The sequence below is a fragment of the Triturus cristatus genome, chromosome 7, assembly GCF_964204655.1.
Source record: "Triturus cristatus chromosome 7, aTriCri1.1, whole genome shotgun sequence".
Taxonomy (NCBI): Eukaryota; Metazoa; Chordata; class Amphibia; order Caudata; family Salamandridae; genus Triturus; species Triturus cristatus.
The window spans coordinates 146,802,801-146,830,173 of NC_140590.1; the positions used below are offsets into that span (position 1 = coordinate 146,802,801).

At 45.9% G+C, this 27,373-nt stretch overlaps 1 protein-coding gene across 6 annotated transcripts in view; it reads left to right on the plus strand.

Annotated features, from left to right (window-relative positions):
• LOC146809066 (uncharacterized) overlaps window positions 1-27,373 on the plus strand; it is a 461,119-nt gene that overhangs the window by 143,256 nt on the left and 290,490 nt on the right. The gene's annotated exons all lie outside the window — the stretch shown is intronic.

A 27,373-nucleotide genomic window follows, 5' to 3' on the forward strand; every position in this document is an offset into this window, starting at 1 on the left:
TATATAATTACAATTATTAGTTTAATTGTTTTAAAGTTTATATATATATATTTATTATGTTTAACTTTTTAAAATTGTTTATTTGCTATAGTTAAAATGTATGTTAAATCTAATTTATTTTTTGTAAATTAATGTTCTTCTTTAATATATTTAATATTTATTACTATATATATATATATATATCCATGGCACCCTGGCCAGAACTGTTGACAAACACGTTTTGCACTGGCACAGATATATAGACAATGTGTTTTTTATTTGGAAAGGTGACCATGAGAGTGCTTTATTGTTTATTAGTGAACTGATTAGTCCTTCTAAGGTTCCCTTTCTTGACATTACCATCTATATTAGGGAAAGTAGTCTCGAATCTACACTTTTCAGAAAGCCAACAGCAGGGAATGCCACTCTCCATGCGACCGGCTCTCACCCCAGTCATCTAATTCGGAGTATCCCTTACGGGGAACTCCTCAGACTGAAACGTAGCCGTAGCACCAATGAGGAGTTTATCAAATGCTCTGAACAGGCATTGTCCAGATTCAGGGAAAGGGGATACAGCAGTAACATCCTCCTGCAAGCCCAGGAGAAGGCGGCTCTCAAATCTAGAGAGGACCTTCTAACTTCCAATAATATGACATTGGGGGATATTCTCAAGAACGTGTGATAACCATCACGAAATTAGCTTTCGCAACTGCTCACATCGCAGTCTATCACGGGAAAATAACTCTGTGTTAACGTGGTATTCCCAAGCCGGCGGCACCATGCAATAGTCCCACGACAACGCATCAAATGACCGTGCTAAAATCCACTCGACTCTGCAAAAATGCAAAACACCATCGTGAAAAAAGTTGGGTTTGCCCCAAATCGTAATACAAAAATCAGCGACAACCAGCGACAGGCCTGCAATTCCCACGCGTCATGCTGGAAAATGCACTATAAAAGCAAAAAAAACCACCCACATACCAAATCAAACTGCGTAGCACCATAGATGCACCCAGACCGACTACAGAGGACAACCTGAACCCCACAAGCACCACGGATGTCTAGCCAGGAACCCCTCATCGCCGCCACAGACGACATCAGAATCCTACTGGACAACGGCGAGATGGCAGCCCTCATCCTTCTGGACCTCTCCGCCGCCTTCGACACTGTCTGCCACCACACACTACGCACACGACTCCACGACGCAGGGATCCGAGACAAGGCCCTGGACTGGACCTCCTCCTTCCTCTCCAGTCGAACCCAGAGAGTCCGCCTCACCCCGTTCCGATCCGAAGCCTCCGAGATCATCTGCGGCATCCCGCAGGGATCCTCCCTCAGCCCGATGCTGTTCAACATCTACATGGCGCCTCTCGCACGCATCGCCCGACATCACGACCTCAACATAATCTCCTACGCCAACGACATGCAACTGATCCTCTCCCTCACCAAGGACCCCGTCACCACCAAATCCAACCTCCACCAGGGAATGAAGGCCGTCGCCGACTGGATGGAGGATAGCCGCCTTAAGTTGAACACAGACAAGACGGAGATCCTCATCCTCTGGCCCAACCCCTCAGCATGGTGGCCTGCATCGCTGGGGGACACCTCCTGCACCCACCAACCATGCACACAACCTGGGAGTCATCCTCGACTCGAAACTCACCATGACCAAACAAGTCAACGCTGTCTCCTCCATCTGCTTCAACAGCCTCCGTATGCTCCACAAGATCTAGAGATGGAACCCGCCAGACAAAAGGAAAACAGTCACCCAGTCCCTAGTCAGCAGCAGACTCTACTACGGAAACCCCCTCTACACCGGAGGCCCGACCAAGCTCATCAACAGACTGCAAAGAATCCAGAATGTCTCTGCATGCCTGATCCTTGATGTCCCGCGCCGCGACCACATCACCCGCCACCTTATGAACCTGCACTGGCTCCCTGTCTACAGAAGAATCTCCTTCAAGCTCCTCATCCACACATACAAGGCACTCCACAACAGTTGATTCTCCTTCTACGTACCCAACAGGAAACTCCGCTCCGCAGACCTCTCCCTGGCTACCGTCCCACGCATACGTAGAACCACAGCAGATCCTTCTCCCACCGTGCCGCCAAGACCTGGAACACCCTCCCCTTCATCCCACGACAAACCGAAGACCTTCTAACCTTCAGGAGACAACTCAAGACCTGGGTGTTTGACCAGTAGCAACAGCACCCCCCCTCTCCCCACCCTCAGCGCCTTGAAACCCTTGCGGGTATGTAGTGCGCTTTACTAATTATTTGATTGATTGAACCCCGAGGTTGGGGAAGGGCAAGGAGAAGAGGAAGACTGGGTTCAGTCCGCAGGAAGACCGGATCATCGTCACAGAGGTGATAGAACGCTACCAACAACTGTTCGTCACCTCCACTGTGTCATTGGCAACACAAACGGAAATATGGCAGTCCATCGTCACCAATGTGAATACAGTTGGAGTATCGAGGAGGTCAGGTGAGGAGGCCAAGAGGCGCTGGCATGAAGTGCACAGCCAAACCAAGGAGAAACTCGCTGCCAACAGGAAGGCAGCAAAGGCGACTGGAGGAGGGAGTCTTGCGCCACAGGAGGAGCTGGATGAGCTGGAGGAAATGGTGGCCACAGTCATCAGTGTGTAGACAGTGGCAGGAGTTGGGTGTCTGGACACAGCTCGATATGACCTGACCCAACAGCTACAGGGTGAGTGTAACGACCAGGGACTGGGGGATGGAGGGATATGGGCACAATGGCACACATGCACAATAATGAGCAACACACTGCACACCCACAATGAGTGTGCAGTGTGGGAGGGGCTAAGGCTGACTACAGATACAAAGCCGCCAGCAGTGCCAGAGTAACCACTTTGAAGGTGCCACTGCCTGTGCTAGCGCGAACACTCTACCGCCCTGTTATTTTAAAACTGTGTTGCCTATGAATCTAATTGTCACAAACTACTTGCTGCACTTAGATTTTTAAAATTGAATCGCACTCACCGCGCCGATTTCCCCGCTGTCACACCGGCTCACTCGCTTCCTAGTGTAAACGCTACAAGCGCCAATCACAGAAGAGTGGGAGGGGCTAAGGCTGAATACAAATATAAATGCCACCAGCAGCGCAGGAGCGCAGCGGACGCGCCAAAGGCAAGCCCGTCTGCGCCTGTCCGCGGCCGACCAGGGGCAATCCAATATGCTCAAAACACCACCTACTCCACGGCCAAACTTATATCGCTCCACTCTAATGCACTTGCAATCGACGAAAGGTGCCTGGCTAACATAGCCACGAATGGGATAATGTCTAAAAGATCCTTGTTTCCCGAACTCAGTGGTCTCACACACCAGAATAAGAAACCAAACATCAAGGCCACAAACAGGGAACAATCCCTAACAGTTATCTATCTAAATACCCGCTCCATGGTCAAGCACCAACTTGAAATACATAATCTACTGTCGAACGAAAAACCTAATATCCTATTGTTAACAGAAACCTGGTTAACACAGTACTCCTCCCCTGATATCAGCCCTGCCCGTCGACTACTGCATCCTGCAAGCAAACTGTCTTCAGGGTAAAACAGGAGGGGGGTGGCAACCATAATACATGAAGATCTACAGTTCTCTGCTCTTACCCCTCTCGACCTACCAAAAGTAGACAATCTAGTGATTAAACTAGAATCCGTCTCTGCCCCACTAGTATGTGTCAGACTCTGCAGACCACCTCGGAGCATGCCACAGTTCTTGCAGCTTCTGGGTGAACAGATGACACACATCACGACTAACCACGCAAAAATACTTATGATTGGGGATCTCAACTACTGGGTGAATGACCCAGCAGGTGGACCTCACTCAGCAGAACTAACTGATCTACTCACGGGGCTTAACCTCCGTCAGTACATCACCTCCGCCACTCACATTAAAGGTCATAATTTAGACCAGTTATGGTCCACCAACCTGACCATAACAAACCCAGATGTCACTCCCTGTATCTGGTCAGATCACCATCTCATAAGATTTTCCATAAACAACCTTACTAAACCTAAAATACCCCTACCAGTACCTGGATACTTTAGGAGCTGGAACACCATCGACCAAGCCCAATTCCTTGAACCCCTGGCCAACACAATTCCCATCAACCACTCCTCCATAGATAAGAGTGAGGAAAACCTGTTGGAATGGCTCTTGACAGCCAGCAATAAACATGCCCCACTTAGGAAGTTACAATGAGCATGTCGTCACGAAGCACAAAAATGGTTCTCTGACGACCTAAAAAAGTTAAAACTTGCTCTGCGCCAAGCGGAAAGGAAATGGAGAATCAAATACTCACCCGACGATAAAAACGTCTTTCAAACTGCCCTTAGAACTTATAAAAAATCGATCTTGACCACAAAGGCAGAATACTTCTCACCTAAAATCAACTCCAAAAATCAATCTAAGGACATTTTTTCTATAATAAATAACTTATCTAATCCTGATCGAGTGACATCAAAAACCACACCTTCGCAACCCTTATGCGACTCCCTGAATAACTTCTTCATTGACAAAATCTAAATTATTAAAGCAAGCATCCCTACTTGCACTAAGCCCAATTGTCTAACCAAACCAATAAATACACAAAGGCTAGAACAAATCTCTGAGAAGACGAGAAGCCTTCTCAGACTTACTGACCAAAGTTACATCTGGCTCTCCTAGGGACTGCTGTCCTCTTTGGATCTTGAAAGAAGCCTTCACAGCCTGCCCAGAACCCGCCATGGCCCTATTAAACAAATCTCTATCCCAGGGACAAGTACCTGATGCTTTCAAAGAGGCGCTTGTCATCCACCTCCTGAAGAAGCCGGGAGCAGATCCCGGAACCCTTTGTAACTACCGACCTATCTCGCTGATCCCTTACATGGCCAAACAACTTGAAGCCCACATAGCCAAAAACCTATCCACTTTACTGGAACAGTCAGACTACCTAGACCCTCATCAAGCAGGATTCCGCCCAGCCCACTCCACTGAGTCAGTGATACTGTCAGTCTTAGATTCTCTGCGAGAGAAATTGGATGGAGGCTCCCCCAAGCCCTGGTGCTGCTGGATTTTCCCGCCGCCTTTGACACGGTCGACCATAACATCCTGGTCGACCGTGTGGAGGACGCGGGTATCCAAGGATCGGCGCTTGAATGGATCAAATCCTTTCTTACAAACCACTATCAAGCGGTCCGCCTGGGAAACTTCACAACACCCAAGAATAAGAACACTTGCGGCGCCCCCCAGGGTTCCTCCCTTTCTCCGCATCTATTCAATCTATACCTTCCTCCCTTGACCCACGCACTAAAAGAAAGAAAAGTCCAGACCTTCAATTATGCAGATGACTTTCAACTGATTCTGACGATCAATGACTCCCCCCACCATCATCCTCAAATTCCAGATTACAATGCTGGTTATCCGCGACTGGATGAACAGCAATCACCTCAAATTAAATCCAGACAAAACAGAAGTGATCTCACAGGAGGCCCATCGAACCCCTGGAACTCCCACTCTGGCCTAAAGAACTGGGACAGCCCCCCGCCCCCTCCACATCCACCAAAACCTTGGGTGTCATAATCAATAAAGACCTCACCATGAAAAACCAAATTAGGGCCGTGATCTCAACATGCTGCTTTCAACTAAGGAAAATAAGAAAAATCAGTAGGTACCTCACTCAAGAAGCTAAAACACAGGCAGTCCTCGCCATCGTGATATCCCACATCGACTATGCAAACTCTCTCTACCTTGGCATTCCGGCCTACCTCATCCACTGCCTCCAAATGGTTCAAAACCAAGCGGCCAGACTGATCTTCCAAGAAAACAGGCGCCAACATATCACTCCACTTCTGAAGAGACTACACTGGCTTCCAATACCTCAGAGATGCGCCTTCAAGGTAGGATGCATCATCTTCAAATCTCTGAATGGCAAAAGCCCAAAATTCATCAACAGTCTGATTAACAGATATACCCTGATCCGCAACCTACGATCTGCCCACATGCACCTCCTGAGCATCCCACCCTTCAGGTTAAAACGCGCCGGGGGGTCAAGATTCGCCACCCTAGGACCCAAACTCTGGAACTCTCTGCCACTTGAAATCAGATCCTGCACAAACCTCATGAGCTTCCACAAATTGCTAAAATCTTGGCTATTTAAACAGGCATACTAGCAACATCTAGTTTATAGCAGCACCAAGAAACCAACCTGGTGTACGTGCGCTAAACAAATAAAGTTTAACATAACATAACATGTCCCTGATACTCTTGGCACTCTGCAGCACACATAGAGACACAAAGTAGGTCCCCATCCACAATGTGCACAAATGGGCCCCCCTCCATATCACCAATGCCACACCCTACCCATGCACATGTGCTGAATGCAGAAAAGCAGTGACTCTGTGAGCCACATGGAAAGTGCAAGTAAAGCTGCATGACAGATAGCATGGCTGCAGTCACAATACATGACATGGTGCACAAGACGACTTTGAGGTGGCTGAGTGTGGACCACACCTGGAAAGGAGCAGGTCACACTCTGACACATCCAGGTGCACCTACAACCCATGTCGTCAAAAACACATCTGCAGACAAACAATGCACAAGAGAACAAAAAACGTCCAAGAGCACAAATGACCTAAGTCGCAAACATCCCATTACCCAAAAAGCACACATGTCAAAGGCACACCGACTCAAAGGGACAAGGAGCCGCCAAATCAGAGCTGCAGGGGAGACTCGCCAACAATTCAGAACACACACATAGCAATCACAGTACATCAACATTGATGACAATTTCATAAAAAGTGCAACCCTTACACCACAGGACAAGGACACAACTGGTGCCGTTCGTACGTAGTAACTGACCAATTACATCTGGCATTGCATGACACTGTGAGATGAAAATGTACGAGTAAAACCTCACATCCCTCATGTAGTTGAAATGTCCACTGTCTCCCATCAAATAGCCAGCTTCACCAAAACAGCCAAAATTTACACTGTCATTCATTCTGAATGTAAATATCTCCTATCCGTGAAGATACATGGAACACACTGTTAAACTGCATCTCCCCGTTACATTGCAGAGGGACAATCAACACCTCCTGCAGAGCAGACCACACATCTCTACAGTGATGATAAAGAGGACACCTTGCACATTTGCCCAGACAACCTCCAACGGCTCGTGGACATCCTCCGCACACAACGCTCAGGAGCAGGTCAGCCCAGCTGCATCGCAGTGACCCCACACCCTGCACAGAACACACAGCAGAAAGCACACACCACCACGGCTGGCTCACAGGACCCCTACAACCAACACATGGAATTCCAATGCCTTGTATTAGCGTGCCAAGAGAAGATCGCTTATCAGCTGCGGGTGGGGTTCAACCTCATGTCAGCCAAATTCGATGCCATATGTGGGTTTCTGAGTCCCATCAGGGACCACATACAGTCCCCATCAGCCACCCACTGTCCACACCATGCTCACCAACAATACTTGGCTGACCTCGCTGGGGCCATTACTAAGGGTGGGCGTAGTTCGCGAAGTAGCACTTCGCGAAGCTACGCAAAGTGCAGTTCGCACTACGCGAGCTACGCGTAGCACTTCGCGAACTGCGTAGTACCTTGTTCGCACTGTGCCAGATGTCGGTTTCAATGATTGCACAGTGCGGACAAGCAACCGGCACTGTGCAATCATTGAAAATGGCATCTTGCACAATGCGAGCTGTAGTTTTCTGCTGCTCAAGTAGATTTTTACTCGAGTGGCAGCTTTCTCAACGCGAACTGGTAGTTTCCCATCGCGAGCGGTCGTGAGCATACGCGACCCCTCGCAGTGAGAAACCTGACCTCCTCGCATTGGGAATCTCGCCGGGAGGTTTATTTCGCTTGCTCGCAGTCGCCAACTTGACGTTGAGGACCGTGAGCAAGCAAAAAATGACCGCAGCACTACTCAACACTACGCTACGCGTGTTCGCACTGTGCTACGTGCAATTCGCGTAGTGCGAAGTAGCGCAAACTTTGCAAACTACGCGAGCGTAGCGTAGTGCTTTGCCCAGGCTTAGCCATTACTCGGATAAAAGAACGGTCTAGTCAGACAGGCGCCAGCGATGACAGCACAGAGTTGGCACATATGCGGAGGACAATGGAGACCATGGAGCCGATGCAGGCTGGAAGTAGGTCTGCCACGGCTGAACACCAGCGATATGTAGCTGGGATCTTCCATGCCTTGCAGATCCTCATCTTACCATTGCTGCCACAGAGCCTGTCCCAGATAACTGCTGCTGGATCTTTGACACACACATCCCAGTCCCTTGATGTGCCATTGGCGCAGAGTGATGCAGCCCTATTATCTTCACACCCTGATGTGTCAGTGCCCCTCGGTGATGCAGCCATAACACCACCACACACACCTGACACACAGGACACAGAAGACTTCTCAGAGGAGTAAGATGTGGAGGGTAATGACTGTGTGAGGAAGAAGGCAGTAGCATCAGTACCCACCACATGGCCTCCACCTGCCTGGATCAGACCTATGCATCATGCCCTGGAACAACACCTCCCACTGTCCCCCGGAACATTCAGCTACATTCACCTGGACCATGACATGGCTTGCCATATCTGCTCTGGTACCAATGACACAGCAATCCAGCTAAGGACTGAACTCTTCCTCTTCAGATTAACCTTGCATTCCCCCAATGTTGGACAGGCCACATGAAGGGCTTGCTCCCTCCCCGCATGACAAGGCCCAAGCCCCGGCCCTCCAGGTGTGACCCACAGAAACAACCCGCACCCCGTCTCCAGACGGAACTCCTGCCCCCGGACATCTATGTATCATGGGGCCGAACCACTACCGGCTCCCCTGGCCGGACCAGCCGCCATCTTGGACACTGCACCACGAGGCCGCGTGGCCTCAGCTCGACCCTAACCCTGGGCCTGGCCAGGCCCCGCCATCCCGGCACCACCATCCACCCAGGAGGTGAACGGACCACTTGGCAGGTCGATGGGAGAAAGAAGTGTCGATGGCTCTCCCCCGCCAGGTGCCGATCGCCCTCCAGCTCCCCCGGGCGCTGGCTCCACCCCCCTGCTGGGTGTCTGGACTCCCTCATCCCGGACACTGAGAAGAACTCATCCTTGACGGACTACCGGCGCTGCCGTAGCCCTGCCTTGTGAACTATCGTCCTGCCTGCTGGCGCTGCCGCGGCCTTCTGCATCCTCCATCCTCGTCGGGACCTGCTGGCGCTGCCGCGGACCGTTGTAACCACCATCTTCATCGGGACCTGCTGGCGCTGCCGCGGACCGTGTAACGACCACCTTCATCGGGACCTGCTGGCGCTGCCGCGGACCGTGTAACGACCACCTTCACCGGGACCTGCTGGCACTGCCGCGGCCCGTCCAAGCTAGAACACCGAGCTCGAGGATTGTGAGCTATCCATCATCGCATCTACCAGATTGGTAACCAGACTGTCCCGCTACCCCCTTTCCCAAACCAAGAGACTAGAATCGAGGGGACCCCTGAGTCCAGACCTCCTTGTACCATTCCATCGTACCTTAAGAAATCGCCTATAAAGAACGTTAAACCCTATCCTTGTGTGGTGTACATCTGTGGGGGGGAAGTTACTCGTCTGTACGATCGCTGGAGACGGCTCTCCCCGGAGACCTCTCCCCTTGTCCTCGGCCGACCCTCCCGGTCCGTCTAACACCCAAGGACTCTGGTTGGCCCACCACTGGGCAACCACGTTATGTGGGCTTGAACTGGCCATGTACCCCTCCAGCTCTGACACTCCCCAGAATGTGAATAAAACATTCCAAATCACACAGATGCGTCCTGTCTATGTTCACTCACGTATACAAGTATGGATGAATGTAGGGACATTGATTGCACAACAAGGCACACCCTGGTAAATGTCATAAATGCGCATGTTTGAGCCTTGCCCACATGACCAATTAGATGACTGTGAAGGTGTGAACTAGCTGTTTCCTCATTGCACATGAACAACAATCTTGCAACCCCCCAATGTAGCCCCACGTCCATGTTATATAGGGCTGTCTGTAGAAAAGTCAAAATTGGTTGCACGCCTGAAGTGGTGTACCACATCGCATGTGGCTACAGAACATCTCTTTGCATGACCTACTCACACACATCAGTGTGGACACAGTCTGTTTTAATGGATCACATTGATCCACATGGCAAGTAGTTTGACACCATACTCACATTGCTGAAGACACGCAAGAGCACAGGTGTACCAGCAACTATTTTACACAAGGGGAGAGTGACAGAAGCAGCACAGTTGCAATCTCCCAGGTACTGTACTATCACTAAAGGCAACTGCTGTTTTCTGTTCTCCCAAATGGGATATACAGATTTTCAAAACGTAGTTTTTACGGGGAAATACCTGAACAAATGATGCCCTAGTGCATAACCACTCAGGTGGTGGAATATCCAAAGATATAGGAGAAGACGCCTCACTCACTAATAGTGACATGCTTCATCATTGGCGTCTATCCATACCCAGGTAAGATGGTACTACCTGGGCGGACTCAACCACAGCTGTTATGGGAGTTCTTATATAAGGTAACAACTGGTTATGCAGGGAACCAGATGGGTGATATAATAAAAATACCTACAGGTATACCTCCACTCTAGACTTTATTCCTAGGGTACCTGTGGTATAAGATAAAATCGTGGAATCAATGGGGTTCTTTTGAATTTAATTTAATCAAATATACCATCTTTAAAATGCCAACATGTTTCCGCCTTCAATTAAAGCCCTTCCGGGTCTGGGGCCTTCTTCAGGGCTAAGATGTCTACTCTTCGGTGTCCCTGCCTTAGGTTTAGCAATTTATTCATGCAACACAGGAATGAGGCCTATTGCACTCACCTATAATCTTATATCTTCCAGTAGATTTTCTAAAAGACAAAAGAAACAGGAATATTTGAAAAGATGGATATGTATTTGGGGATCTCGTATAAGTAACTTGTACATATATTATTTACACCATGACTTATTCAATGTATTTAGTCAGAGTGATTTTGGTGATTTATGTCTACGGACTATCGACTCACCAGTGCTACTACCTTGAAATTAATATATTTCCCATTTGTGCTCTCTATAGTTGTGCTAAAAACAGTTAAAATTGATGATGTAAATCATTCTACTGAGTCTGTTGCACGGTTTGACCGTCAAATCGTCCTGTGTATAATTCTAGTGGGGGACATACTTGGTGAACATGCTATGTGACCCAGATGACAAACATACACCAATGGTACCCGACTCGGTGTTATACCATGCAAAATAGTGCTTCTCAACATTTCCATTTGACTATTCTCACCTACTATATGGTGCTGTTGAGCACCATGTGGGTCTTGTGTGTTACGGTGTTGTGGTGTAGTCGCACACTAAAATATATGTATATATATATATTATCTACTGGTGGTCGCCAGTAGATAGTTATAGTTAGGATCGTGTTTCCATAGGAAATCTCAAAATTCTATTTTGAATAACTTTGGCGCCGGTTGACGAATCCTCGTGAAATTTTCAAAACTAATGGGGCGCTCCATTCAGCTCCTACCCTAAAAGTCTTGGGGTGATTCGTCAAGCGGGGGCTAAGAAAAAAGGGGGGTCCCAAAACACGTTTTCCCCATGCATTTTTCCATAGGACCTTTAGTCGAAGGTACAGCCCGAACGGCTGAACAGAATTACTTGAAATTTGGCAGAGAGGTAGTCCTCAGGTCAGGGAAGAGCCTTTTGCAGGTCTGGTGTATATCTGTTCAGTATTTCCTGAGAAAATAGCATTTAAAAGCATATAAATATATATACGCGCGCACCGTTCACGCGCCGTGCGCGAGCGAAATTCTGATTGGTTGTTGGATGTTAGTAAACCTTCGAATCGGTCGAAATCAGGAAGTGTCGGCTGCCATTTTGTCTGTCGCACTGAAAAGGAAAGGTGGAAAAAAGGTGGAAAACGTGAAAAGGGGGCAGGAAAGAGTTTCTGACCCCCTAGCCTTTGTCAGGGGGTCCCTGAAGGACCCCGCAGGGTGAGAAACATTTTATTTTTTTACCAAAAAATCACGAGGTGCGCGCACGGTGAAAATGCCATAAACCAAAAAAAAAAAATACAAACATAAATTAGCATTTAAAAAACCTTTGAAATTCACTGAAAAAACCATAGGTTTCACACACGTTATAGTTAGGAATTAGCATTTAAAAAACCTTGCATATTCAATTAAAAAACCATAGGTTTCACACATGTTATAGTTAGCTGGACATTTCAATAAAAAAAAACCAATGAAATTCCCCCGTTTATAGTTAGTTCAGGCAACTATAACTCACGCGACCGCAATCCACTGCTGATGACTTCAGATATTACATCACTGATGACATATGTGTCTTTCTATAAAATAAATATTTGTAATACATGTATAGCTAAAGGTAAAGGAAAGAATAAATGGGTAAATAAGTGTCTAAATACAGTGATGTAATATCTGACGTCATCAGCCGTGGATTGCGGTCACGTGAGTTATAGTTGCCTGAACTAACTGTAACGGGGGAATTTCATTGTTTTTTTTTCGAGTGAAATGTCCAGCTAACTATAACATGTGTGAAACCTATGGTTTTTTAAGTGAATTTGCAAGGTTTTTTAAATGCTAATTCCTAACTATAACGTGTGAAACCTATGGTTTTTTCAGTGAATATATATATATATATATATATATATATATATATATATATATATATATATAATATATATCTATATATACGATTTAGAATAGACCCTCTGATTTTGTAAACCTTTATAATGGTATCTTTGTGTTTAAATCGATGTTCACATAGAACTATCTACACTGTGTTGCCCCTTGGGATCTTATGTTCAGGTTGCTTTGGATATTCCACCACCTGAGTGGTTATGTACTAGGACATCATTTGTTCAGGGATTTCCCCGTAAAATCTAAGTTTTGAAAATCTGTATACCCTACCAGCAACTATCCCAAACAAAATGTCTGGCTCACAGAGGTGGAACTGCCAATAGGGATTCACCACCAATGTACATGCGGCAGTCTGTCCCTCCCTGTGTACAGACCATGCTCATTGAGGGACAGGATTTGTCATACTAATCAGCACTCCTCACAGTTGTACACTGGTGAAGTTGCGTAACTTTATTATCATATGCGTGTCAGTACAAGCAAGGAATGGGCCACAACAGGCAAACAAATGCTTTCTGCTCATTGCCCCGTGCCCGGGGACACGACTCACAGCCCATGGGACCTGCATGGAGTTGTTCCACCGGACTGTGCCGACTGTGTGCTATGCTGTCAGTGAGCAGGTGAAAGAGACCAACAAGGTCACATGTCGTGCTACATTGCCATGTATGTAGTCTCCCTCCAGCAGTATGTCCGACTTGAGAACGTTGCCGAACGATGCTGTGCAGCTCCACCCATGGGGCTGCATCACCTTGCACAGGTGTGTGACCGCACGCATAGGTGCACACATATGCTTTCTAAATACGGGCGAATGCATGCGTGTCCACTGTTGTCCTGGGATGTGTGACCATTGCTCCACGATGCAACACGGTGTTGGGACCTGTGCTCTGGGTGTCAATCAGTTGTGGCTGCACGAAGGTAGTTACTTGTCCATGAATGCGAGCGCAGCTTCACAGGAAATCCGTTCCAGAAGTACGTCGTTCTCGAGTTCAAGGAACATGAGAGAGAGCCAATCCATTAACTGGTCCGGAGAGATGTGTTCTGTCCACATCTTTCACCAATTCCGCAACACAGCCCAATAGGGGAGTGCCTCAATGTGGTCACTGCACACCATGACTTGTGCAATCTCCCATCCACTACTGCCAGCACATACGCCACAGATCAGGGCGTCTCATGCATTGGTTTCCCAGTTGCACTCTTGTTTGTGGGCCAACAGGGGGCGCATACACAAGTCATAATCCAATTCATCTACCATTGTGTTGGTTAGGCAGACCTCCATGGGCCACCTGAATGTGCATGATCGACAGTGGAACCAGGGATGGATGCATGTGATGTATGCAAGCTGGAAACTCAGACGGTAACTGATTCACTAAACTGCCATTGGCAGAGCTCCCAACAGATGCAGCATTCATGCACGGTACAGTTCCACGTGACAGAGCTTGTGCATGTGCCCGGGATTGCCTTTCATTGCATTTGTTGGTCTCATACCACCGGCACTCCTCAGACCGGTGGCAGTTCTGTGGACGATATGCCACAGCTCGGAGTTATGAGTCCTCTGTGTGTTCAAAGTTTGGACGTATGGGTTGTTATTTAACAATGTGTCTGGGGCACCCCATGCAGGTGTAGCTCAAGCAGGGACAAGTGTGTGGGCACGTTGGTCTTTCATTAGCACATTTCATGGTGTGGGAGTCATCAGAGTCTGGTATCGTATCTCACTCAGGGGGTGCCGGGCACATTGAAGACCAAGGTCGGAGGTTTGGATGTCCTTCCGCCTTGTGTTGTGGTAAATAAAATAAATATTACCGGACTGAATTTCATGCGGAGTCTTAAAATAAAGTAAATAGCTCAAAATAACAAGAGGCAGAATCCGTGGTATAAGAGGTTTTCTAATGGGCTTTATTCCATTCAAAATGGCCGACTCGAGTCGCGGCCCTCAGGTTCCGTCACCACGAAGGTTCAGGAAGTGAAGTACAATAATTTATTAACAGACATGTATTTTTATAATAAGTACATTACAATGAAACGAATGTAGAAGGCGTAACATTTGATAAGAAAAATGACGTGACAGTGACATAATCGAAACTAGGTGTAATAAGGAATAAAAGAAACATGATTGGTTAGAATTATCAGACATAGGTGGATCTATAAGATAATACTTGGCATAGATGCGCGCGCGGCAGCATGACGTGTAATTGACGTGCAACTAGGGGGTGAAGGGGACTTGACATTTAACTCTACATGTGGAGACGAGAAGTCTGGGGTCAAGTCAACCTAATCCCAAATCATATCTAACATCCTATGTTTAAAGAACTGTGTTATCCACAAGGGAAGAGACTCTCGGACAGAATCTATTCTATACTGACTGTGTACGTGTACAAGCGTCTAAGTGTCTATATGAGATGCGAGGGATAGAAAACTTTCCATGGCAACAGGGCTATGAATCATTTGCAGGAGGACGGAAAGGCTGAGTCCCTTGCTTGTGAGCTAAAGGAAATGTTTACCTAAATCACTGGACAGGAATGCATCGGCTGAAGAGCAAAATAGATAATTCGAAGGTGAAATACAACTTCTTGGCAGACAGGCGAAAACTGGCCGAGGCAGGCACCGTTAGCTGCACAGGGAGTAGGACAAAGTTCATGGATACAGATGTGAGCTCAAGCTGAAGCTGTCAGAGACAGAGAGCAGGGAAAGGCTTTGAGGACAGAATCGGGCCTACTTGCCTGAACTGTAAAAATGAAGTAACTTAGCCATATAAAGTCGGTGGCCTTTCATACTTAGGAATCGAATATCCAGCCCATTGATGGCGGATCTGACAGAGAACATGTTGACGGTAGACACACATATGTTTGCGTCTTAGAAACTGGAACTGGAGGGAACATACATGTACTTGTAACATGCATATAGAACCGTTGGGGTCCAAGATAGGGGACATAACTGATCAGGAAAATCCACATTTCCACATTCCCTCCTTGTCCCCTTCTTGCCCTTCACGAGACATCAATCTTCATCATTCCATTGATTTGCTCATGGAGCATCATTTCTTCTTCCTTCTTCTTCCGGTATTTTGAACGAGAACTGTGATGTGGAATGCATGATGTGGCACACAGACCACAAATCGCTGGTCCACATTGTAGGCATAAACAACAACTGAAGAGCATAAGAAGGCCAATACCTAGGAAGGATAGAACTCTCCATCCCCAGGCTGATATCACACTCCAAAACCACCCGGACCACGTCCAAGTGCCTGGATTCTCGTGTATCTGGCTTACAATCTTATGAAGGCGTGTTATAGCTTTATATACAGATGGCGAATTTTCTGGTATGAATATACAGCAGCTGGATCCGATGACCCTGCAAGCTCCGCCCCTATCGGCCAGGATGACGTCAAGGACAAGACGATTCTGGAGAACAACAATTCTCATCACTGATTGTTCCTCTGTCAGATTGCCTAGGGCGGCTATAGTCTCGTTTACTACAGCTTCAAGAGTCTTGGTGAGTCTGCGTATCAGCTTACTATTTGATATTGTACCTATATAGGGAAAGATACCTTTATTGAAATCTACATACTTGTCCCATGCTGTCTCAGTATAATCGACAACTGGGAGATCTCTTTGCTCTCTATTGTGTACTAAATGAACATTTCGATAATAATCAGGGGGAGCTAGGAAAACAGGTGGCAAAAGGAATGCTATGTAACAGGTACCATCCCAATCTAGAGGCAGACGCATATATGCCGTCTGACCACATATGAAGTAAGAATGGCGAGAAGCTCTAAATGACGATTTACCTTGATCACTATATTCTACTGTAGTAACGCATTGGCTATGGCCCATATGTATGGAACCAACTTTTCTTACACATAATTCACCCTTAACTGGAAATACTGACATAGTGGGCAGAATTAGTTCAACTTCGGATTTGACATTCAGAATCATAAGATTAGGCGTAAAATTACCTAATTTATACACTTCATTTTCTAAATCAGTTCCTGTTCTACTGGGGTGACCCTCCTTATTAGGGTGACAGACTTTGAATAAAACTAGATTCAGATTTCCCCATATCCAATGTTGTTGATAAACTGCTGTGTCTGGGTCTATGGAATTTAATAAACTAAACCATGCTCCACAGGAGCCATTGTGTGTGAATGGATGTGGAAAGAAAGGCAGAACTCCTTTGTTATTCTGATAGGGAGGGAGTCGGCCACACACCCAACAATTGGTCGCATTACTAGTCTGATGCGAATGATGTAACATACTAATGAATGTGTTATTGCGCAGCGCAAGTCTATAAGATAATTCATGTGGCGGTAGGTCACTAAAAGAATGTTCTGCAGCAACATTATAAACATGTCTAGAGATAGGATGATATATGTGCAAAATCATACTCGTAATAATTAATAAAATACTCAATAAAAACAAAATTAATAATGTCACAATACAGTGGTTACGCAGTAATTTACAATAAGCATGTCGTTTCATTATGATTCTGGACTCTACATGATTCAGACCTAAGGGGTACATGTCGGGACAGATTCAACCGCTTCACCTTGGAGAGGACTTAAACAATCAAATCGTCCGACAGTTTAGATCTGGACCTGAGTTTCTGTTTATAGAGTTCGGTGCTACTGGCCTCAGCCAAAGGTAGCTTTGAGTCTATGGGGGAAGACACACGGGCAGTACTGTCTGTGTCAGGAGGAAGTCCATGAAATTTTTTGACGTGACTTGAGTGAATCCACCCTTTGCGTCCCTCGATCTTCACGGCTGTTCTTGTGGTCAACAGGACCAACTTGGGTGCTTTCCACCTGGGCTCCAATTGACTTTTCCTGTCGAAGTTTCTCACAAAGACAAGATTACCCGGAACAACGTCATGGGGTTTCGCCTCAGTGTTGTCGGGAAAGGCTGCAGCTACCTGTGAACGAGAAGATTGTAGTGCAGACATCAAGGAAGCCAGGTAATCTGTCAGCATATTACAATCAACATCAGTTATTTTACGTGGTATAGGCGTCCCCCACATATTCGGTGGTCTACCAAAGATCACCTCATACGGGGATAGCCCTGTTCTAGAGTGTGCTACCATTCTCATGTAAAAGAGTGCAACTGGTAATGCTACTATCCAGTCGACACCTTTCTCTCTACATATTTTGGACAATCTGATTTTCAGTGTCTGGTTATGTCTTTCTACGAGACCTGCTGCCTCGGGGTGTCGGACACAGTGGAATTTCCACTGATATCCCAACAAGAGTGAGACATGTTTCATTAATTCGGATGAGAAAGGCTGACCGTTATCTGAATATACAACACGTGGTAAACCGTACCGTGGGAAGAATTCTCGAACTAGCTGCTTGGCAGTAGTCGGGGCAGTGTAATCTGATACGGGATACGCCTCTGTCCAACGGGAGAGAGCGCAGACAACTACGAGGACATATTTGAATCCTCGACAACGTTCCATCTGAATATAATCCATCTGGAGGACTTCAAAAGGATGGTCAGGAGGCTGAAATCCACCCTGCTCTACGGGAACACTCTTTCCTGGATTAAACTGGCAACATATCATACAGGTACGAACTTTTTGTTTAGCTGCTGCTCGTAAATGTTTGTTGAACCAAATGTGCTGAATGCTGTCTAGCATAGCCTTCTCTCCTAAATGTGCTGGACTGTGAACTGTAGCTATAATGGCTTGAACCATGGAATCAGGGAGAAACCATACAGATTTCTCCTTCGTCATCCATCCTTGATCTGTCTGGATCCCTCCTAGTTCAGTCCACTTCTTTATTTCTTCTGCTGTGGCATGTGTCTGTATGTCAATTACGTCAAGTGTGGGATCCTTAATCGTCATACACTGTGTTGGTGTCTGAACTATTGGCTTTGTCATGTCTAATGTGCGATTCTGAGCAGTCTGTTTAGCTGTTCTGTCAGCTAAATCATTGCCTTGAGAAATGGTATCAGTAACCTTCGTGTGTGCTTTACATTTCATAATCGATATAGCAGTGGGTAGATGTATTGCGTCTAACAAGGCATGAATGAGGGGTCCGTGCTGAATGTGGGCACCATGGGACGTTAGATAACCTCTCTCTCGCCACAGCACGCCGAAGTCGTGTACAACTCCGAATGCATAACGTGAGTCAGTGTATACATTAACTTTTTTATTTGTGGCTTGAATACAGGCTTGCGTTAGAGCAATAAGTTCTGCTGCTTGGGCTGACAGAATATCTATACAATGTGTCTCAATAACTTCAGTGTCTGTTGTGACTGCATACGCGGCCACTAAATCTCCTGTACTTGCTCTCATGCATGATCCGTCTACATACAACGTCAGGTCTGGATCTAACAATGGAACGTCTGTCAAGTCTTGTCTAGGTTTCGTCTTTATTTCAATGATTTCAACACAATCATGAGCTAGTGGGTCTGTTCCAATTACAGGTAATAGTGTAGCAGGATTCAATGTATTACACCGTCGGATCTCTATGTGTGGTTGAAACAATGTCAGTTCATAACCGGTAAGTCTTGCTATGGTCAAGTGTTGTGTTTGTGTTCGGTTCACAAGAACCTCTACTGCATGTGGTACTTGTACTGTCAATGGGTGTCCTAATACTATGGCATCGCTTTGTCTGATTGCTAAAGCTGTCGCTGCCACTGATTTCAGGCATGCAGGCAAAGCCTGAGCTACGGGATCTAATGTACTGGAAAAATAAGCACATGGCTTGCGTGATCCTGCTTGATCCTGAGTGAGTACTGACAAGGCAGTACCTTCGCGTTCTGTAACAAAGAGTGTAAAAGGTTTGCTATAACATGGTGTTGCTAAAACAGGTGCTTGACATAAAGCTTCCTTTAGGCTTTCAAAAGCTTGTGTATGTTCCTGAGTCCAAGGGAGAACAGTCGATGTGGCTGCCTCCTGTGTGGTTAACTGAATGAGTGGTTTTGCTAGAAATGCGTACTGAGGGATCCACTGCCTACAATATGAAGTGAGGCCTATGAAAGCCCGCACCTCCTTTTGTGTCTGGGGTATTGACATGTTAGCAATTAACTGGATGCGATCTGGTGTAAGCTGCCTTCCCTCCTTGGACAGCGAGTGACCAAGATAAATAACTCGCTGAACACAGAATTGCAGCTTAGAAGGGGACACCTTGTGCCCCTTGTCGGCTAGGAAATGTAAAACTGTCAGAGAAGCTTTTTCACATTCTGACTCGCTTCTCGCGGTGATCAGCAGATCATCGACATATTGAAGCAGTGCAGTATTGATTGGCATGTGGATACTGTCAAGTTCTCGTTTCAGTGCTTGGCTGTAGATGCTGGGGCTTTCTGTAAATCCTTGAGGAGCGCGTGAGAATTTAAAGCTGCGCCCATTTAAACTGAATCCGAACAAGTATTGGCTTTCCGGATCTATTGGGACGCTGAAAAAGGCATTCTTGAGATCAATTACAGTAAAAAATGTTGCTTCGGAATCAATTGCTGTCAACAATGATGATATATCAGGGACCACAGGGAATTGTGGTACAATACACTTGTTTAGTTCACGCAAATCAATAACCAATCGGTACACTGGTGGGGCAGTAGGATCAGTTCGTTTAAGAATCGGAATTATCGGTGAATTACATACATTGGAGTCTGTTTCTACAACTACTCCCTGGGCAATTAGCTCATCAATGATTTTCAACAAAGCCACTACAGCATCATGCGGTAACTTGTATTGTCGCATTCGTGGTAGTACCACTCCTGCTTTCAATGTAACTCGATAGGGTGTAATGTTCATACAGCCAACATCCGTAGGGCCTTGTGCCCATAGATGTACTGGTAAAGTCTGTAGTCGGGGATCCATGTCTCTAGACACATAGTGACCTTTAAAATCACGCAAAAACAACCTTACTCCTTCCGGAGAACAACATATTATGGCTCCTAGTGCTTTCAGAGTTTTAATTCCTAACAGATTTTCTGGGCATGATTTAGTAAGCAATAAATCTGTAGTTCGTGTCAAAGGTCCTATCGTAAGTGGTAGAGGCTGTGATACTTCATTAACAATAGGTTTTCCTGAAAAACCAAGGGAAACATTTTGAGAGCCTGAGAGGGGTGCCCCTGGAACTTCACTACGTTTTATGGTTGTTCGACTTGCCCCTGTATCGAGTAAGAATTTTCTATCTTGACCTAATAATTCACTATGTACATAAGGTCCTTCTTGATCTACCGGAATCTCGATAAGCGGTAAGTCAACTTCCCTCTCTAGGCTGGTTCATGCGTAACGCTGATACTCAGGGTATTCATATTGTGCAGTCTGATACATTTGTTGTGTTGTGGTTTGTGTGGCAGTAGCAGGCAACGGTGGTGCAGCTGGCACAAACTGTATGGGTTGCTGTGAGGCTGGCATAGACTGTTGCTGAACTGGCACGGACTGTCCATGCTGCATAGCTCCTTGTTCATTCTGATCTTGTCTAACTAATCGTGGTCTCTCTTTTGCAATACCTGTAGCTATATTACGTTTCAGGACTTGACAATCATGTACATAATGGCCTAGTTGTTTACAGTAATTGCAGGTTCCTTTTACAGGAACTGCAGAATCACCAGAATGTGTCACACCCTTTTTGTGACCATCTGCTGGTACTGTCTGAGAAACTAGCATTTTCATTTTTGTATCCTTCATGCGTCTATGCTCGTGTTCTTGTTCATCCCTAATTCTATTGTGATGATACTGTAACATTTGTAGCATTTGCGACGGAGTGTTACTTTGCCAGGTACTCTCGAATTTCAATATTCTATTCTTCACTGGAGGCAATGCATTTTCCACTAATTTTGTCACAAATAGATGTGGATATGAGTCACTACTTGCTTTTATACCACTATTTATACCAAAACATTTTTCAAATCGAGCATAATAATCGCTTGTGTCTTCATCTTGCTTTTGTTTACAGGCTGTGATTGCACCCCAATCTTCCTTTTTTGTAGTTAATAAACGTGGCAGTACCTGTACTAGTAAACCTGGTAATAGTTTAACTTTATCCCCGAGCCCTGAACCTGCAGCTCGGCCCCTTTCTTCCTCTGCTAATGCTGTCCAGTCTATCTTTTGGTCTCCCACTTCCCACTCTTTTTCTTTCAGTTTTTCATATATGCCAGCAGGCAAAAGCACCTTTAATATCGTCATAATATCAGGAAAGGTGTACTCTCCCATCAGTAACATGTCTTTAATTTCTCGGTGGAAACCCGCTGGGTCTTTGTCATGACTAGGTACTACTTTCTTCATTTCTAATAATTCCATTTTTGATATGGGTGTGTAAACAAATACACGGTGAAACTCATTGTCTTCGCCTTTTATTGGGTGCACTTCCCGTAAAGGATTTTGTCTATCCATGTAGTACGGTGCTCTTTCTCTGGGGGGCAAGGAGAGAGAATCTGGATTTACAAAAAGGACGTACTGCTTACGTGACACTAATATCTCTTTAATTAGCTTGTTACTAGAACCTCTCCATCTGTACGTAAGTAGTTCCGTTAATATATCAGGTAAAGGACCAGGGTCAGTATGTTGGCTCTTATATAATATGAGGAGTTGCTGAATCATATAGATTCCAGCTAAACGTTGTTCATCTGTACTGAGGTTGAGAAACGTGTGTGCTACGGTCTCATCACCGTATTTTTCAGGACTAACAACCCAGTGCACGGCTGATCTGGCTAATTCTTGCTCATCCATGGAATCGAGGAGGTGGTAACCTCTTCGTTCTCGTAGTATTTTATCTGCGGCTTGAAACGAATGTTCAGGAGACTTCAGATTTATTACAGGCGTCGGATACGTTCTGCTATTATTTGGACATACAGAGTGTATTGGATCAGAAAAACATCTAGTATTTTCACAAGATCTTCCTCTGCCTACATAGGCTATGGTCTCTGACTGTCTTGCAGAGTTCCCTGATTCGGACACTTCATCTTGCTCAAACTCGTCTGTTCCCAATCTCTCTTCATGAATACGCTCTATTTCTTTACGTATTTTTCGGCACATGGCTATTATACAATTTTGCTTATCGTGTCTCCCTTCTGATATATTCTGACTCCATCTTGTAAGAATAAGCATTGCATTCGGGTCTACCCCCGGACGGTCTTGATTTCTGATCACACAGTTTATGAGGAAACGTAACAGTTCCCCCTGTATCTCTACTTTCTGGAATTCCATAGCTCTGTTAATACATCCTGGATCTCGTCCTGTTTGAACAAAATGATATATGTTATCCAGATGCGTAGTCATTCCTGGTAACCTTGCTAAATACTCTGCGGCTCGTCTGATACGTAATGATGCCAGGACCATTTCGTCCTCTTTACCGACCACGGGGTCATATCTACAATTTACAAGGAGTTCCTTAAGCGTACGTTCATTTACGAACTTAGGTGTACGTGAATGTGTTGACTCTTGAAAAACAAGTTTATTTATTCTAGGTGGTGTGAAAGTACTGCTAGCACCTCCCGTGGCCCCATCTGGGGCGTCGGGTGTGAATGGGTTCGTCGAACGTGACACAGCAACTATGGGTGTCGATACCCCTGTAGAGTCGACTGCGGAGACAGATGCGGAAACAGATGTGCTTGCCGAAGCTTGTATCGGGACTTGCTGTTGCACGGGGACAGATACCTGATCCTGACGTTGAACCCCTCCGCCAGACGGTCTATGTGGTGCAGCGTTAGCATACTCGGGAGCTGCGTCATCTAGATATGAGGAAAGAAAAACATCTTCTGCGGTTCTGGGATGCCCCTTTGGATGTACCTTAATTGGAAATAACGGGGGTGGCAAGTCTTTTGGCACCTCTGTAACAGCCTTAGGTAGTCCTTCGGCTAGAAGGGGATACATACCATTCATAAGAGCATTTCTTTGTCTATTCACTTGTTCTGATTTCACTCGGATACCTTCCTCAATTAATAGATTTTCTTGAACTTTATTTGAACTTTCTTTACTCCTCTCTTCTTGTCTACGTGCTTTTTCTGTTCGTCTATGAGATTCTTTACGCCATAACTCAACAGCGTCTTTCTGTGACTGTCTGACCTTTCTTTTCCATAACTCTTCCTCCACTTTCATGATGCACTCTGCATCCCAGGTTCCCGCTATGGGCCACCTTTGACTTTCCGGTAATCCTTTGGTATAATCTACCCATAGATCAAGAAACAATATGGCATCTAAGCCATGCTTATGGTACATGAAATGTCCTGGAGTGTCTCTAGGAGGAATGGGAACTGCTTCTTCAAGCACCCCTTTTCTGGTGGTAATCTGTCTTAACTTCGAGAAGAGCGGCATATTGACAACTGATCTGATACTTACTCTTGAACTTGCTTAATACGAGAAACACAATAATGAACAGTGAACAATGAACAGTCATTCATACCACAATATGCAAGACATTTCTGAATACTTTAAACATTAAACATTAAACATTATAACAATGATCGACAATGATGACAGTCTGCCTAACTAATCACCACGCTGAATTCTTGACAATAACTGAATACTTCGGAATACTTGATATACTGCTAAACAGTACATATACACTGCTAAACAGTGCAGACCGGATTTGTGTACCCAAATCCGTCTTGACCGGCACAACCTATGTGCGCGTCAACACGCCTCCCCGGCGATGGTACTCACCGAGTAGCTCCTTGAAACGGAAGGCCTCAGAGAATGGACAGGACTCGATAACTGCGGACATCGGACCCTCTGCACGTCGGGATTTCGGAAAACCTGGTGGGCCTCTGTATACCTCGGATCTTGCTCTCTCAGCTAGGCTCTGGTCGGGATACTTCGCACTTCTCACCGCCTCGTCTGGGTTGATCGCAGCCTCAGTCGCCCCCGCTTGACCGGAGGGAGCTTACAGGAAATCCTGCTGGTACGCGTTTATGGTCCGTCCAGCTGTGGCAGGAGACCGGGCCTGCAACGCACCGCCGGCGCGTGAGATGAGAAAGTGTCCCTATTCGGGCGCCATTATGTGGTAAATAAAATAAATATTACCGGACTGAATTTCATGCGGAGTCTTAAAATAAAGTAAATAGCTCAAAATAACAAGAGGCAGAATCCGTGGTATAAGAGGTTTTCTAATGGGCTTTATTCCATTCAAAATGGCCGACTCGAGTCGCGGCCCTCAGGTTCCGTCACCACGAAGGTTCAGGAAGTGAAGTACAATAATTTATTAACAGACATGTATTTTTATAATAAGTACATTACAATGAAACGAATGTAGAAGGCGTAACATTTGATAAGAAAAATGACGTGACAGTGACATAATCGAAACTAGGCGTAATAAGGAATAAAAGAAACATGATTGGTTAGAATTATCAGACATAGGTGGATCTATAAGATAATACTTGGCATAGATGCGCGCGCGGCAGCATGACGTGTAATTGACGTGCAACTAGGGGGTGAAGGGGACTTGACATTTAACTCTACATGTGGAGACGAGAAGTCTGGGGTCAAGTCAACCTAATCCCAAATCATATCTAACATCCTATGTTTAAAGAACTGTGTTATCCACAAGGGAAGAGACTCTCGGACAGAATCTATTCTATACTGACTGTGTACGTGTACAAGCGTCTAAGTGTCTATATGAGATGCGAGGGATAGAAAACTTTCCATGGCAACAGGGCTATGAATCATTTGCAGGAGGACGGAAAGGCTGAGTCCCTTGCTTGTGAGCTAAAGGAAATGTTTACCTAAATCACTGGACAGGAATGCATCGGCTGAAGAGCAAAATAGATAATTCGAAGGTGAAATACAACTTCTTGGCAGACAGGCGAAAACTGGCCGAGGCAGGCACCGTTAGCTGCACAGGGAGTAGGACAAAGTTCATGGATACAGATGTGAGCTCAAGCTGAAGCTGTCAGAGACAGAGAGCAGGGAAAGGCTTTGAGGACAGAATCGGGCCTACTTGCCTGAACTGTAAAAATGAAGTAACTTAGCCATATAAAGTCGGTGGCCTTTCATACTTAGGAATCGAATATCCAGCCCATTGATGGCGGATCTGACAGAGAACATGTTGACGGTAGACACACATATGTTTGCGTCTTAGAAACTGGAACTGGAGGGAACATACATGTACTTGTAACATGCATATAGAACCGTTGGGGTCCAAGATAGGGGACATAACTGATCAGGAAAATCCACATTTCCACAGTGTATTGAGGCAAAGGAGCTTTCATGCCTAATTTTAGTGTGACTACTGCTTGCATTTCCGGAATGTGATGTGGCCTTTGTGCGAAATTGATGCCAGGCCTTAGATTTAGGGTGCACCAATTGCGAAACATGCAACAGTTGGCATGTATGGGCCAAGGGCAAGATTGTCCTTACGCACCTTGTTCAGTCTCTCTCTCTCACTCTCACTCTCACTCTCACTCTCACTCTCACTCTGACACACCTTCTTATCTTGGATATTGTCTTACAGGCTGTCACTTACAGATTGTCCAGGGATGACCCACCAATGCTCTTCCAAATAGTAGTTTGCGGACAAATTTGATTGTGATATTTCATTTGGACTTTCAATAGTGAATGATTGATTCTGCCTTTTCTGTACTCACATGACTGTTAGCTGTTGTGATTCTGCGGCATCAGGCGAATGATTTTGTTTATGGTTTTGTGATGTTGATGTGCCATCTTTGTCCGGGGGAAGTGGGCAGTGCCAGGGGTAGGGCCCCGGGAGGGGGTGGGGGCTGGTTCGGGGGCGGGTGGCGGTGGGTGTTGTGGCCCTCTTGGGGCTCCGAGCTGCATGATGAGTAGCTCCATGGCATCTGTTGTTCTTCAGGTGTGGCTGTGGGCTGGGCTCCCTTTTATGGTGCAGGTTGTCGTCTTACTTAGCAGCAAGAAAATAGCACCTGCTCTGACTGGTGCAAACGCGCCTTATCGCCTGTTTTGTGATCTTATCACAGATCTGGCTGGTCAATGAGAATGTTGCGGAGTGGTGTTGCTGCTTTTTTCTCGAACGCCTACTCTGCATCTTATTAGCGATAGTTGCCGGGGTCATCCGTGGCGATGTCTTTTGCGGCTGCTATCGCAGGTGCCAATAACTCAGCGATAGATCCTTGAGAATATGTCCCTCTGAGTAGTCTTGAATGGTGAGATGCAGTGTGAAGTTATATAGCAAGGCCTAATGTGACGTTGAGGGTATTTTGTGACACAGTATGGCATTGTCTGTTGTCCAACATCTCAAAAGACCATTCCACCACTAATGACAACAGCTTTGTTATAGGGGTATTCCTTTGTTGTGGCGTATGTTGTATTGTGTGGTGCGTGACGTGCTGTTGTGTGGTATTGAAAAGTGTGATATGTCGTTTTTTTAGGCACATTGTAGCATGGTATTCGAAGGTGTAGTTTTTAGTGACCTACTAAGGTAAGCAAACTCCTCAGTTACTAGTATTACCAGGTGCATAATTAACAAGTGACCTAGTAAAGTCTGCACATGGTAATGCCCCTTCCTTTTCTTGTGACAAATTTCACCGGCTGAGAAAAGGTGCAATTTGTGAATAGAAAGTTGCCCATAATTTAGGTAAATATGGTGTGACTGAACCGGTAGTACTAAAACTCTCATGTTATTTCCATTCAATAGCTCTAACTCACAATCACTAGCAAATGAGGGGGTAACACAACCTGACATTGGAAATACTGGGTACGGTATTTACTAATCCATTTTAGTAGGCATCTTGTAACAAGGCCCTTACTGGTGGTGCCTGTTGTTTTGAGTACGGGGGAAAGAAAATTTAT